This window comes from Manis pentadactyla, chromosome 7 (assembly GCF_030020395.1).
Source record: "Manis pentadactyla isolate mManPen7 chromosome 7, mManPen7.hap1, whole genome shotgun sequence".
NCBI classification, from domain to species: domain Eukaryota; kingdom Metazoa; phylum Chordata; class Mammalia; order Pholidota; family Manidae; genus Manis; species Manis pentadactyla.
The window spans coordinates 65483032-65496609 of record NC_080025.1 but is presented as its reverse complement, the minus strand read 5'-3'; positions in this window follow the sequence as shown (position 1 = coordinate 65496609).

Sequence of the window (13578 nt, the reverse complement as noted above, 5' to 3'; positions counted from 1 at the left end):
TTGGACTTGAACCATACTTTATATTAAATGGACATAACAGACTTATGGAATATTTCTTCCATTGCAGCAGGATATACATTCTTTTCAAATCTACATGATACATTCTTCAGGACAGATCATATGAAAGGTTGCAAAACAAGTCTTAACAAATTTAAAAAGATTGATAGCATAGCAAGTATCTTATCCAACCACAACACTATGAAACTAGGATTCAATAACAGAAGGAAATCTGAAAAAATCATAAATATGTGGAAATTAAACCACACTCTCCTGAACAACACTCAAGAAAATGGAAACACAACCTACCAAAACATATGGGATGCTGCAAAAACAGTTCTAAGGAAATTTATAGAAGTAAATGTGTACCTTAAGGAAAAATGAAATTTCAAATAAACAAACTAAGTTTGCACCCAGAGGAACTAGAAAAAGAATAGCAAACTAAGCCCAAAGTTAACAGAAGGAAGGAAATAATAAAAATTAGAACAGAAATAAATGAGACCAGAAAAACAATAGAAAAGATTAATGAAATTAAGAGCTCTTTTTTTGAAAATTTAGACAAAATTGACAAACCTTAAGCCAGACTAAGAAAAAAATAGAGAGAAGACTAATAAATAAAACCAGAAATGAAAGAAGAGACATTACAGTTGATGTCACAGAAATACATAGAATGATTAGAGACTACTATGAATGATTATACACCAGTAACTAGTATAACCTGGAAGAAAAGATATATTCATAGAAAACTACAACCTATCAAGACAGAACCAAATAATGAATAGAGATTTAGTCAGTAATCAAAAATGTCACAAGAAGGAGATATCTAGGACCAGGTGGCTTCACTAGTGAATTTTAACAAACATTAAAAAAATTAACACCAATCCTTCTCAAACTCTCCCAAAAATTGAAGGGGAGAAACACTCCTAACTCATTTTATGTGGCTAGATCTATCCTGCTACCAGTGCTATATAATGACAGTATGAGTAACCACTGATCAATATACCTGGTAAATATAGATGCAAAAAATTCTCAGAAAATAACAACAAATCAAATTCAACAGTACATTAAATGGAGCATATAACATAATTAAGCAAGATTTATCCTTGGGATGCAAGAATGATTTAATATATTCAATTCAATCAATGTGATACACCACATTAATAAAATGAAGAATAAAAATCATATTACCATCTTAATAGATGCTGAAAAGCATTTGACAAAATACAACATCCTTTCATGTAAAAACCCTCAACAAATTGGCTATAAAAATGACATATCTCAACCTACTAAAGGCCATTTATTATAAGCCGACTGTTCACATCATATTTAACAATGAATAATTCAATATTTTTCCTCTAAGATCAGGAAAAAGACAAAACTTCCCAGTTCACCACTCTTACTCAACATATTACTGAAAGCCCTAGCCAGAGCACTAAGGGAAGATAAAGAAATAAAAGGCATCCTAGTTAGAAGAAATAAAATTGTTTGCAGATCATTTCATCTCATATATAGAATACCCTTAAGTTGCCACCAAAAAGTTGCTAGAACTAATCAATTAATTCAATAGTTATAGGATACAAAATCAACATATGGAAATCAGTTGCATTTCTGTACACTAACAATTAACTATCTGAAAAAGAAATAAAGAAAATAATCCCATTCACAACAGCATCAAAAACAATAAAATACTTAGGATGAATTTAACCAAGGAGGTGAAATATCTATATATTGAAAACTATAAGACCCTGATGAAAGAAACTGAAGACACAAACAAATCGAAAGTTATCCTGTGTTCATGGCCTGGAAAAACTACTATTGTTAAAATGTCCATACTATCTAAAGTCATGTATAGATTCAATGGAATCCCCATCAAATTCCAATAGCCTTTTTCAAACACATAGAAAAAAAACCCTAGAATTTGTAGAGGCACAAAAAGTGCTAAATATCCAAAGCAATCCTGAAAAAGAACAACAAAGTTGCAGGCAGTACTTTTTAAAATTCCAAACCACACTTCAAAGCTATAATAATCAGAACAGTATGGTACTGGCATTAAAAATAAACACTTAAGACTAATGGAATAGAATCCAGAGCCAAGAAATAAATCCCTCCATGTACAGTCAACCAATATTTGGCAAGGGACCTGAGAGTACTCAATGGGGAAATAATAGTCCCTTCAATAAATGGTGATCTTAAAAATGGTTAACCACATATGAAAGAATGAAATTAGGTCTAGGTGTTATACCACTCAGAAAAATTATCCCCCAATAAATTAAAGACTTAGCATAAGAACTAAAGCCACAAAACTCATAGAAGAAAAAAAATTAGGGAAATAATTCCTTGACATTGGTCTTGGCAGTGATTTTATGGATATGGCACCAAAGCACAGTCAACAAAAGCAAAAATCAATTAAGTGGGGCTATATCAAATTAAAAAGCTCTGCACAGAAGAAGAGAAAAGGCAGCCTACTGAATGAGGAAAAAAGTATTTGCAAATGATTTATGTGATAAGTGGTTAATATCCAAAATATATGAAGAACTCATACAATTCACTAATAAAAATCAAACAATATGAGTTAAAAGTGGGAAAAGAAACTGGATATTTTTCTGAAGAAGACATTCAAATGGCCAACAGATACATGAAAAGATGTTCAATATCACTAATCATTAGGGAAATGCAAATCAAAACCACAATGAGAGATCATCTCAACCCTGTCAGACTGCTTATCATCAAAAAGAAAAGAGAAAATTCTTGGAGAGGATGTGGAGAAAAGGGACCCTTGTACACTGTTGATGGGAATGTGAATTGGTGCAGCCATCAGTTCAGAAAAAGGAAAAAGTATGGAGGTGCCTCAAAAATTCTAAAAATGAACTAAAAATACCATAAATTTAGCAAACCCATTTCTAGATATATATCCAAAAAATGAAATCAGTATCTCAAAAAGATATATTCACTCCTGTGTTCACTGAAGCATTATTCACAGAAAACAAGACACGGAAACAATTTAACTGTCTATTGGCAGATGAATAGATAAAAAAGATGTGCTATAGATATAGACATATAGGTATAGATGTAGATATAGATAGTGGAAAATTATTCAGCCATGAGAAAGAAGGAAATCCTATTATTTGGGACAACATGGATAGTTCTGAAGGGCATTATGCTAAGTAAAATAAACCAGGCAGAGAAAGACAAATACTGTATGATTTCACTTATATATGGAATCTGAAAAAATTGAACTCATATGAACAGAGAGTAGAATGGTGGTTACCACAGGTTGGAGATTGAGGGAAATGGGAAGATATTGGCCAAAATGTGCAACCTTCCAGTTATAAGATAAATAACTTCTGGGGATCTAATATACAGCATGGTGATTATAAATAACTAAACTGTATTATGTACTTGAAAGTTGCTAAGAGGTCTTAACTGTTCTCAACACACAAAGAAATGGTATTAGGTGAGCTGATATAGGTATTAGCTAACTTTATAGCAGTAATCATTTTGTAGTACATAAGTGTATCAAATCAACACATTGTATACTTTAAGCTTACACAAAATCATGTCAATTATATGTCAAAACTGGAAAAACAGTCAATAATATAAAACTTTATTCTATGAAATTTGAAATTTCAAATAAAAATAAAATATACTGAATAATATTTTAACACAGAGAAAGTATTAAGTAGTTTTAACAAAAAACAAACATACAAAAAAAATTGCTTGAACCCATTGTAGATATTCTAGCAGTTATCGACAGATTTTAAAATGAGGAATGATATTTTTATGATAATACACAATGTTCCTACTGACAGTGCTTTATAATAATATTAAAATAGAAAATATATGGAGATGCAGGATTTCTTAATTAAATGTAACATAAAATAATCTATTTAGTTTAAATGAAACAGAACTTTTCTCCCATTAAAACTCCAATCATATATAATATGTCATATTTTGGTAATAGTAAAGTGATTATATTTCCTATTTATTTCTATAATTAGCAAATAAAACAGAATAGTACTATTAAGGAAAAATATAAATAGATAAATGTTTTTTCCTTTTCCAGATAATACCAGATAATTTCTGAGCATCCATTTTATTCTGATGCTAAAAATTGCCTTTTAATTCATATTTTTTCCCAGCCAACAGCCAATTCTAGTGTGTCATTCAAACAATCTATGACTATTCCACATTCTCAGGTCCCTGTCTAGCTCTGTGATCTGGCAAGATAAATTTTCTCCTCAGTGATGTCAAACCGAGAAAGGTACTGAAGGGGTTTTGGAACATAGCCAAAATCTCAGTGATGTTTTTCTTAACTGGAATCTAGGAGAACCCCAGATTTTTTCCCCTATCAGAGCCATTTGTGATGACACAATATCCTATAAGTAAAGCCACAGTGATCATACATTGTTTGGCAAAAACCTAAGTAGTCAATTTAGGATGAAGACTATTTTTTAGAACCTAGCCTTTATTTGAATTTGGTTAAATTTCAATGAGAATTAAAGATAGAAGAGAATAATCAAAAGATATCTAACAAATAAGGATTAATGCTATCTGGAAGAAATTTCTGAATAACATAGATACAAATGCTTTACACAAAGAATGACACCTTAAATTAAAACACTTCAAATTGGGAGATGTAGGGGAAAATACAGACAATGGTTCTTAATTAATATAATAATTAACATATAAATCAATATTCATTTTAGCATTATTCTTTTTTAAAGGCCTTATATTTTAAAAATAGTATTTGCATATCACAGTGCTCAGTCTATAGAAGTATTATATTCTGGTTGATAGAGATTGCATTCTTTCAGGGGAAAAAAAATAATTGTTAATTTTGCAGCTCAAAATAGTATTTGGACTTTTTTTTTTAGTCAGTGAAATATCTAAGATGGAACAAAATTTTAAAACTTCTTCTTGACTTTGAAGAAGCTCCTCAAAAATTATGGAGTTAAACTAATAGCAAGTGTTAAGAATTTGTTTAAAGAAAATATTATATTTTATGAGTTAAAATAAAACTCTTAGGTTCTTAAAACAAAAATCTATACTCTTGCCAGGATCATTTAAGCTCTGTCATGTACACATTGGTTAGTTCTTGAAAAAAATAAGGAAATCTTTTCTGTTACTTTTATATGATAGTTAAAATTTCTGTTATATTTCAAACTGCCAATTACAAGTAAAGTTGATTAAAATCTTCCACATAACACACATTTTGATAAGAAATTCTTAAATATGTGTGCAGTAGCTATGACAGCATGCCCAGAAGCTATGCTGTCATTCTGAATAGATCTGTCTGACTTATCACTTAAAACTAAGGTGGTTCCCTTGGACCAAACACATACAGATGTTTAAAACTTATGGTACAAATTAGAGGGGAAAGATGGTCTTTAAAAAGTCTACCTGTTTAAAACACAAAATTGTCTTTAAAAAGTTCTCCTTACAGAAACAGCTTTCACTGAAGTTTTGTCTACACTGGTAATCATTTTCTATGATATTTGCCAATGTTCATTGTCTATCCCCACTGGAAGGAAAGAAAATGGATGTTTTCCATCTGCAGCAAAATAGAGTCAAAACAAACGTATTTAAATTGGAAACATTTGTGGCTAAAAGAGCTGTTCTTCATGAAAACATCTGGTTGTACTTTTAAGTCATTGCCAAATAAATGCATGCTGGAAAATCTATTTTAAAAGCCGCACATGGTCACCCATGTAGATGTAGCCTAAAACTGTTTTTGTTTGAGGTCAACACCCTATTTTAGGAAGAAAAGTACAGATTTGTGAGTGTGCAGTGATTTTTTTTAACAATACTGCTGGAATGGCCATGGAAATTTGAACATGTCTACTTTCTTCCAGACAAGGAACACACTATAACAGACAGTGCTTCTGATAGTTCTCAGGTAGACAATGCAGAGATTCATACAGTAATGGTAGTGAGATAAACCAAATAGCTACTTACTTTCTTATGAACAAAGACTGCTGTGGTTTCTGGTTTCAGCTAGTTTTGGTAATTTTATTTTTTCATATTTACATTGACTCAGAGAGATAATCAACTGAAAGATGCAATGAGTTTGAACTTTAGTCTATTGGTTGACTAGGCTTATTTGTTAGGGTAGGTAACCCCCAAACATTATGGCTTAACACAATAGGAGTTTCTTTTGCATTCAAGCCCACTGCAGATGTTTTGGGTTAGTAAGCAGCTTTCCATATTGTTTTTCAGGGATCCAGTTTCTTTCAACCATGTGGCTCTCCCAATCAGTAGGACTCAAGAACTATTGAAGGTTGTTCTGTATCTGATAATCAGAGAGAATTTAAAGGATCATGCTATAGATTTGTATGTGCACGGAATTGTGTTCTATACTGCCTTCCACATTTCATTGGTTACATGTAATGAAAGGAAAGGTCAAAAATGTCCTCTAGCTATGTACCGGAAAAAATAGGGTATGGGTTTTGGTGAATACAAAGTTCTCTCTATTACACTCAGGAGTGGAGTTAAGTAGAAAAAGTTCTTCAAATATTAAGACATAATATTTATATTTCATTATACATACAAGGCAAATGACAGACAGAGTCATATGAACTATTCTATAATAGATGTCACTGGTCTTTGCCCCTGTTTTTCACAAAGGGTATTAGCTACCTATAAATTAACCCTCAGGCAAGCTTCTGAGACTGTCTCACAGGTACTCGTGACCACACCCTACTACTGCCACACCATCTTTTATGTGCTAGGCTGCTCTGGGTACCATTGTCTCCGCTCATCATGTACAACTTCTCGCTACATTTACACCATCTCCTGATGAATCATCTGCTGGATTCTGCTATGTCTAATCATACTATGCACATTTGGAGACAAGACTGCATGAACCTTTGGGATGTCAAACACAACATTCTATTAAAAAATAGGGGAAATAATGTTTGAAGTACATCCTGGTAAGGGGAGACAAAACTTCCTCTCTACCCCTAAGAGTCTCTGACTTGACCTGAGAATTAAATGGACGTAAGGTAGATTAACAGGACAAAAACATACACACTTTAAAATATACATGGGAGCACCCATAGGGGAATGAAGACCCAAAAAGTCAATAGTCCCCAGAGCTTGTATTACTATGCACTAGGTTGAAAAAAGAGCAGCAATAGAGGAAAAATAGCTGTAATATATGGGAAGACTAACAGAAGACAGAAGTGATTTTAACATGGTCTGTTTGTACAGCTTTCTTTGGCTTGACTCCCCATCTCTTGTGATAACAATGCCTCTCTCCTCCCCATACAGGGAGAGAGTTTTTCAAATGAGAGTATTACCAACTGCTTTGAGAAACAAAATGGAAGGTCAGAATGCCCTTCTTGAATTTGCTGATTTTCATGTGTCTTCAGCTCAAAATAATCCTAAACTAAAGTGGCATATTTTGGGGTGGCATACTGCACCACTCTTCAGAAGCATTTCTGCCTGTGTTCATATCCCTTCCCTTTCTGCCTACAGCCCTCTCTAAATAGAGCTTAGGTATTTATCTTAATCCATTGTAAATGTCTGCACATGTCTAGTCACGACTAAATCCTTTATGCCCTACCAGTCCTACATATAAACTGTGATATTTAATCCTTACAACATATGTAAGAGGTAGATCTAAAATAATATAACCATTATCACTCCTCTTTCTCAGATGAGGAAACTTAACCCCTGAGAATTTAAGCAGTTTGTTCAGTATAACAAGATCTTTAAATCCAAGGATCAGGCTCTTAAACACTACACTATATTCCTTTTTCTAAGATTCAGACAAGGTCTCTCACATTCTTTTCATTTTTATTATATGTCACACTTGCGTATTTCTCTGTTCTTTCTCCCCTCCCTGAAATGTCTATTATTCCATTTCTACTGAGAATAGTAGTGCTCAAGTAAAACAATCCCAGATTAGTTCTCTAATAAAACTCATTGAATCTCAGGGTCAAATTCATGCACTAATAGTGAATGAGAGAATGCTGTATACGATAATATAGGGAAAGGACTGTGTATGTGCTAGATTAAAAGGGGCAGCTATCATCTAACTTGAGCCAATGGTTGTCATGTGGGAATGCATACTATGTGTTGCCAAACCTTATGATTTTCCAAGAGAAATTAATAAATTGGATTTTTATGTGCAATGTCCAGGATTTTAGGTATTGGCATTTTAATCACTTAAAAACTGGTTTTCTAATGTGCAGTGCCTGAATGAGATCCATTTGGACCCTCACTTTTTATGGATGAGCAATAGAGGGACTACATTCTTCATGGTTGGTTGTGTTCCAGATTTAACAACCATTATACATTGAATGGTTCAGTCATTCTTTCAGTTATTCATTTATTCATTCACTCATTCATGTAACTCATACTTTCATAATACCACACTCTTTGCAATGCACACAGTACAAAGATGAAAATTAATTATCTCTACCTTCAAGATGTTCATAATTTGATATTGGAAAGAGATATATTGACAAGCAATTAGAATGCTTTTTGATCTGTTCATTAATAATGGAAGAACTAATTACCTCTATCTGGGATGGTATTTAATGATAACTGGGAGATTTCCATGGAGAAAAGGCATAGAAAGAAGAGCATATAGAAATCCTAGGTGGTTTAAAACAAAAGAGTACTGTTGGGAAAATCTGAAAAAGTTCCATATTGTGTAAGCAGAAGATGTTTTTGAGTCGTGGAAATCAGAAGATGTAAATTTGTGGGAATGAGCAATACCTAATAAAGCATTTATAATATTGCTAAGTATGAACATTAACCATATTATCACATCTGTATTTATTAACATTAGCATATTCTTTATATGTGTGTGTTTTGCAGTTCTCCTCAAATACATTTTGGAGTTCATGGAGTCAATGATAGTCATCGTTGTATACTATGGTAACTGTTACAGAGCCACCACCATATGCACTCATTACTCTTTAACTATCTGTGGAATGAAGATATTAGTGAAGGAGTCCAATGGCTGCATAAGTTACACTGTTCATACTAAAATTAATATGGTATTTTACTTTTCTGAATCAGGATATGTAGGCAATAAAAATGAAAGTAAATGTATGTTTCCAAGGCAATGTATGTAATTAACTGTAAAATCATATATATGCTTATATATAGTATAACCTGGCTGAAAATATATTGTTTGTTTTGAGTTTTTGATAGTACATAAATATGCTATAAAGTTTTAAGTGGGTTTATATTCCCAATATGAGAAACTATATAATTTACCCTCTAAAATGGTAGCATTTTGAGGGTGAAAAAACATTTGGTAATTATGGCAGGATTACAGATGTAACCTGGTGTAAAACTGGATTTCTCAGGCTAGAGAGAATGCATGGGCATTTTACCAATAATCACAGAAGTATTTAACAGGAAGCATGTTTCAGACATCTATTTACACAGCTATTGGGAAAAATGAAAAATTGGAAAAAGATTAAAAAACTGGTTGACTGGATTCATACTTATATATTTCAAATAAAGATACTTTTATCAAAGGATGCAGATAGACCATATTTTATATTAAGAAAATATCCAGGTATATAAAAAGCTATAGGATAGTGGGGAACACTTTTGGTAAAGATCTAAAAAGGAGGAATAAAGGAATTTGCCATAGGCTGTTTGGCATTAAATTAACGTGTCAGTCATTTCATTTCAGACACACAGTAAGGACAATTGGAGGGTAAGCTACATGATATGATGATATGACAAAGATTTGATCACAGAACTGTGTCACAGTCAATAATTATTTGTGATATGGGAATTCAATAGTCCAGATAGCAACTATAAATTTTATTTGACTAAAAATCAAGCACTTATATTTTCCTTCTGCTAGAGACTATTTTTTTCTCTCAAGAAGGTAACTGGAATGACTAGTAGAGCTGTTATCTTAGATTTAAAAGTAGAACTGTTATCTTAGATTTAAATTTGAAAGAATAAAGGTTAGGTAATGTTAATACTATTTAGGGGAAAATAATCAAGTAATTCTAATGTGTATGATAACCAAGGCATGATCAAAGATATATCCTATATATTAGAAGTATGGACTTCCTCAACTTCAAGGAAAAGCTTAAAATTCTCATGGCTAAAGAAGACAAGGAGTATTTCAAAATTGTAATTTCAAGATTAATTCCTTTCAAGAAGGAAAAGGGTAAATTAGCAAAAAGACATGTGGCTTTTTAGAATACTCTATAATATTGATATAAAAATAAGATTATGACATGATAATTTCCTGCCAATATTATTACTAATGTGTGTTTTATGTGCCAGGCACCATAATCAAACACAACCTACATGATGGATATTATCATAATTATTTTACAGAAAACACTAACAAGGCTTGAATAAAGTGAGCATTTCCCAAAATAATATAATAAATATAATGGACACATTGTAGGCTTTGTGGCTATGCAGTTAGTATTCAAACCTAAATTTCTCTGAATATAACTATTAACAGCCATTTCATTCTCAAATATGGAAAAATATAAACAAAAGTTAGTAGAGAATAATACTTCATTGTCAACTAACCATTGTTGTGAAAGTATAATGTACAACCCAAGATAATTGTACTCTACTCAGAACCAATTAACATCCCCTAGCAGGCAGTGACTAGAGTTCAGGACATTGTTTTAGAAATCTGCAGGTGAGCCTTTGAAAAAAATAACCACATTTTGGAGAACACTTCACACTGTTATCACTAAAAAAGAATTACAGGTTTAGTAATGTTTTAACCTAGAGAATAGGACAATTAAATAATGAAGGAAAACAATGACTTTTTAAAAAATTCGTGCAAAGATAAAAAATTTGAAATGAGGCTTGTTTAATATAATTTAAGAGAATAAATTTGTACTAATGCAGTAGAAGATAAAGAGGCAGTTTTCAATCAATATATGGACAAAAGTGAAGGAGTTGAACTTATGTAATACCTTTATAAGTCAAGAAATGTTAAATGTCAGATATGTCATATATACATAATTATTTTAAAAACCTGTGAGCAAAATGTTGTCTTTATTTTAAAGAGAAGAAAAGTGTGAATATGGAGAACTTATAAATAACAGAGCTATTTAAGTTGTAAGCAGCCTTCTATTTCTTTCACTCAGCAAGCCATGTATATAAATGGAGTTCTCCAAGAATGGAGTGATTGTTCAATATATCCACTCATGATCTTGGTTTCTTTTTTTATTTTTATCAAGGTATTATTGATACACACTCTTATGAAGGTTTCCCATGAAAAAACAATGTGGTTACTGCATTTACCTATATTATCAATTCCCCACCCATACCCCAGTGCAGTCACTGCCCATCAGCGTAGTAAGATGCCACAGATTCACTATTTGCCTTCCCTGTGCTACACGGTCTTTCCTGTGACCCCTCACACTATGTGTACTAAACATAATGCCCCTCAATCCTCTTCACCCTCCCTCTCCACCCACCCTCCCACACCCCTCCCCTTTGGTAACCGCTAGTCCCTTGTTGGAGACTGTGAGTCTGCTGCTGTTTTTGTTCCTTCAGTTTTCCTTCGTTGTTATACACCACAAATGAGGGAAATCATTTGGCACTTATCTTCCTCTGCCTGGCTTATTTCACTGAGCATAATATCCTTCAGCTCCATCCACGTTGTTGCAAATGGTAGGATTTGTTTCATTCTTATGGCGGAATAGTATTCCATTGTGTATATGTACCACCTCTTCTATATCCATTCATCTACTGCTGGACATTTAGATTGCTTCTATATCTTGGCTATTGTAAATAGTGCTGAGATAAACATAGGTGTGCATATGTCTTTTTGAATCTGAGAACAAGTATTCTTTGGGAAAATCCCAAGGAGTGGAATTCCTGGGTCAAATGGTATTTCTATTTTTAGTTTTTGAGAAACCTCCATATTGCTTTCCACAATGGCTGAACTAGCTTACAATCAGCAGTGTAGGAGGGCTCCCCTTTCTCTGCATTCTCACTAGCATTTGCTGTTCTTAGTCTTTTCGATGCTGGCCATCCTAACTGGTGTGAGGTGATATCTCATTGTGGTTTTAATTTGCATTTCCCTGATGATTAGTGATGTGGAGCATCTTTTCATGTGTCTGTTGGCCACCTGAATTTCTTCTTTGGAGAATTGTCTCTTCATATCCTCCGCCCATTTTTTAATGGGGTTATTTGCTTTTTTGGGTGTGGAGGTATGTGAGTTCTTTATATATTTTGGATGTTAACCCCTGGTCGGATATGTCATTTATAAATATTTTCTCCCATCCTGTAGGATGCCTTTTTGTTTTGTTGATGGTGTCCTTTGCCGTACAGAAGCTTTTCAGTTTGATGTAGTCCCGTGTGTTCATTTTTGCTTTTATTTCCCTTGCTCGAGGAGATGCATTCAGGAAGAAGTTGCTCATGTTTATATTCAGGAGATTTTTGCCTATGTTGTCTTCTAAGAGTTTTATGGTTTCATGACTTACATTCAGGTCTTTGATTCATTTCAAGTTTACTTTTGCATATGGGGATAGACAATAATCCAGTTTCATTTTTCTGCATGTAGCTGTCCAGTTTTGCCAACACGGGTTGTTGAAGAGATTGTCATTTCCCCACTGTATGTCCATAGCTCCTTTATTGTATATGAATTGGCCATGTATGGTTGGGTTTATATCTTGGCTCTCTAGTCTGTTCCATTGTTCTTGTGCCAGTATCAAACTGTCTTGATTACTGTGGCTTTGTAGTAGGCTTCAAGTCAGGGAGCATAAATCCCCTGCTTTATTCTTCCTTCTCAGTATTGCTTGGGCTATTCGGGGTCTTTTGTGGTTCCATATGAATTTTAGAACGATTTGCTCTAGTTCATTGAAGAATGCTGTTGGTATTTTGGTAGGAATTACATTTTATCTATAGATTGCTTTAGGCAGGATGGCCATTTAACAATATTAATTCTTCCTATCCATGAGCATGGGATGTGTTCCCATTTATTGGTACCTTCTTTAATTTTCTCTCATGAATGTCTTATAGTTTTCAAAGTATAAGTCTTTCACTTCCTTGGTTACATTTATTCCTAGGTATTTAATTCTTTTTGATGCAATTGTGAATGGAATTGTTTTCCTGATTTCTCTTTCTGCTAGTTCATCATTAGTGTATAGGAATGCAACAGATTTCTGTGTATTAATTTTGTATCCACCAACTTTGCTGAATTCAGATATTAGATCTAGTAGTTTTGGAGTGGATTCGTTAGGGTTTTTTACGTACAATATCATGTCATCTGCAGACAATGACAGTTTAACTTCTTCCTTACCAATCTGGATGCCGTTCATTTCTTTGTGTTGTCTAATTGCTCTGGCAAGGACCTCCAGAACTATGTTGAGTAAGAGTGGAGAGAGTGGCCATCCTTGTCTTGCTCCTGATCTTAAAGGAAAGGCTTTCAGCTTCTCACTGTTGAGTATGATTTTGGCTGTGGGTTTGTCATATATGGCCTTTATTATGTTGAGGTACTTGCTGTCTATACCCATCTTGTTGAGAGTTTTTATCATGAATGGATGTTGGATTTTGCCAAATGCTTTTTTGGTATCTATGGTGATGATTGTGTGGTTGTTGTCCTTCTTTTTGTTGATGTGG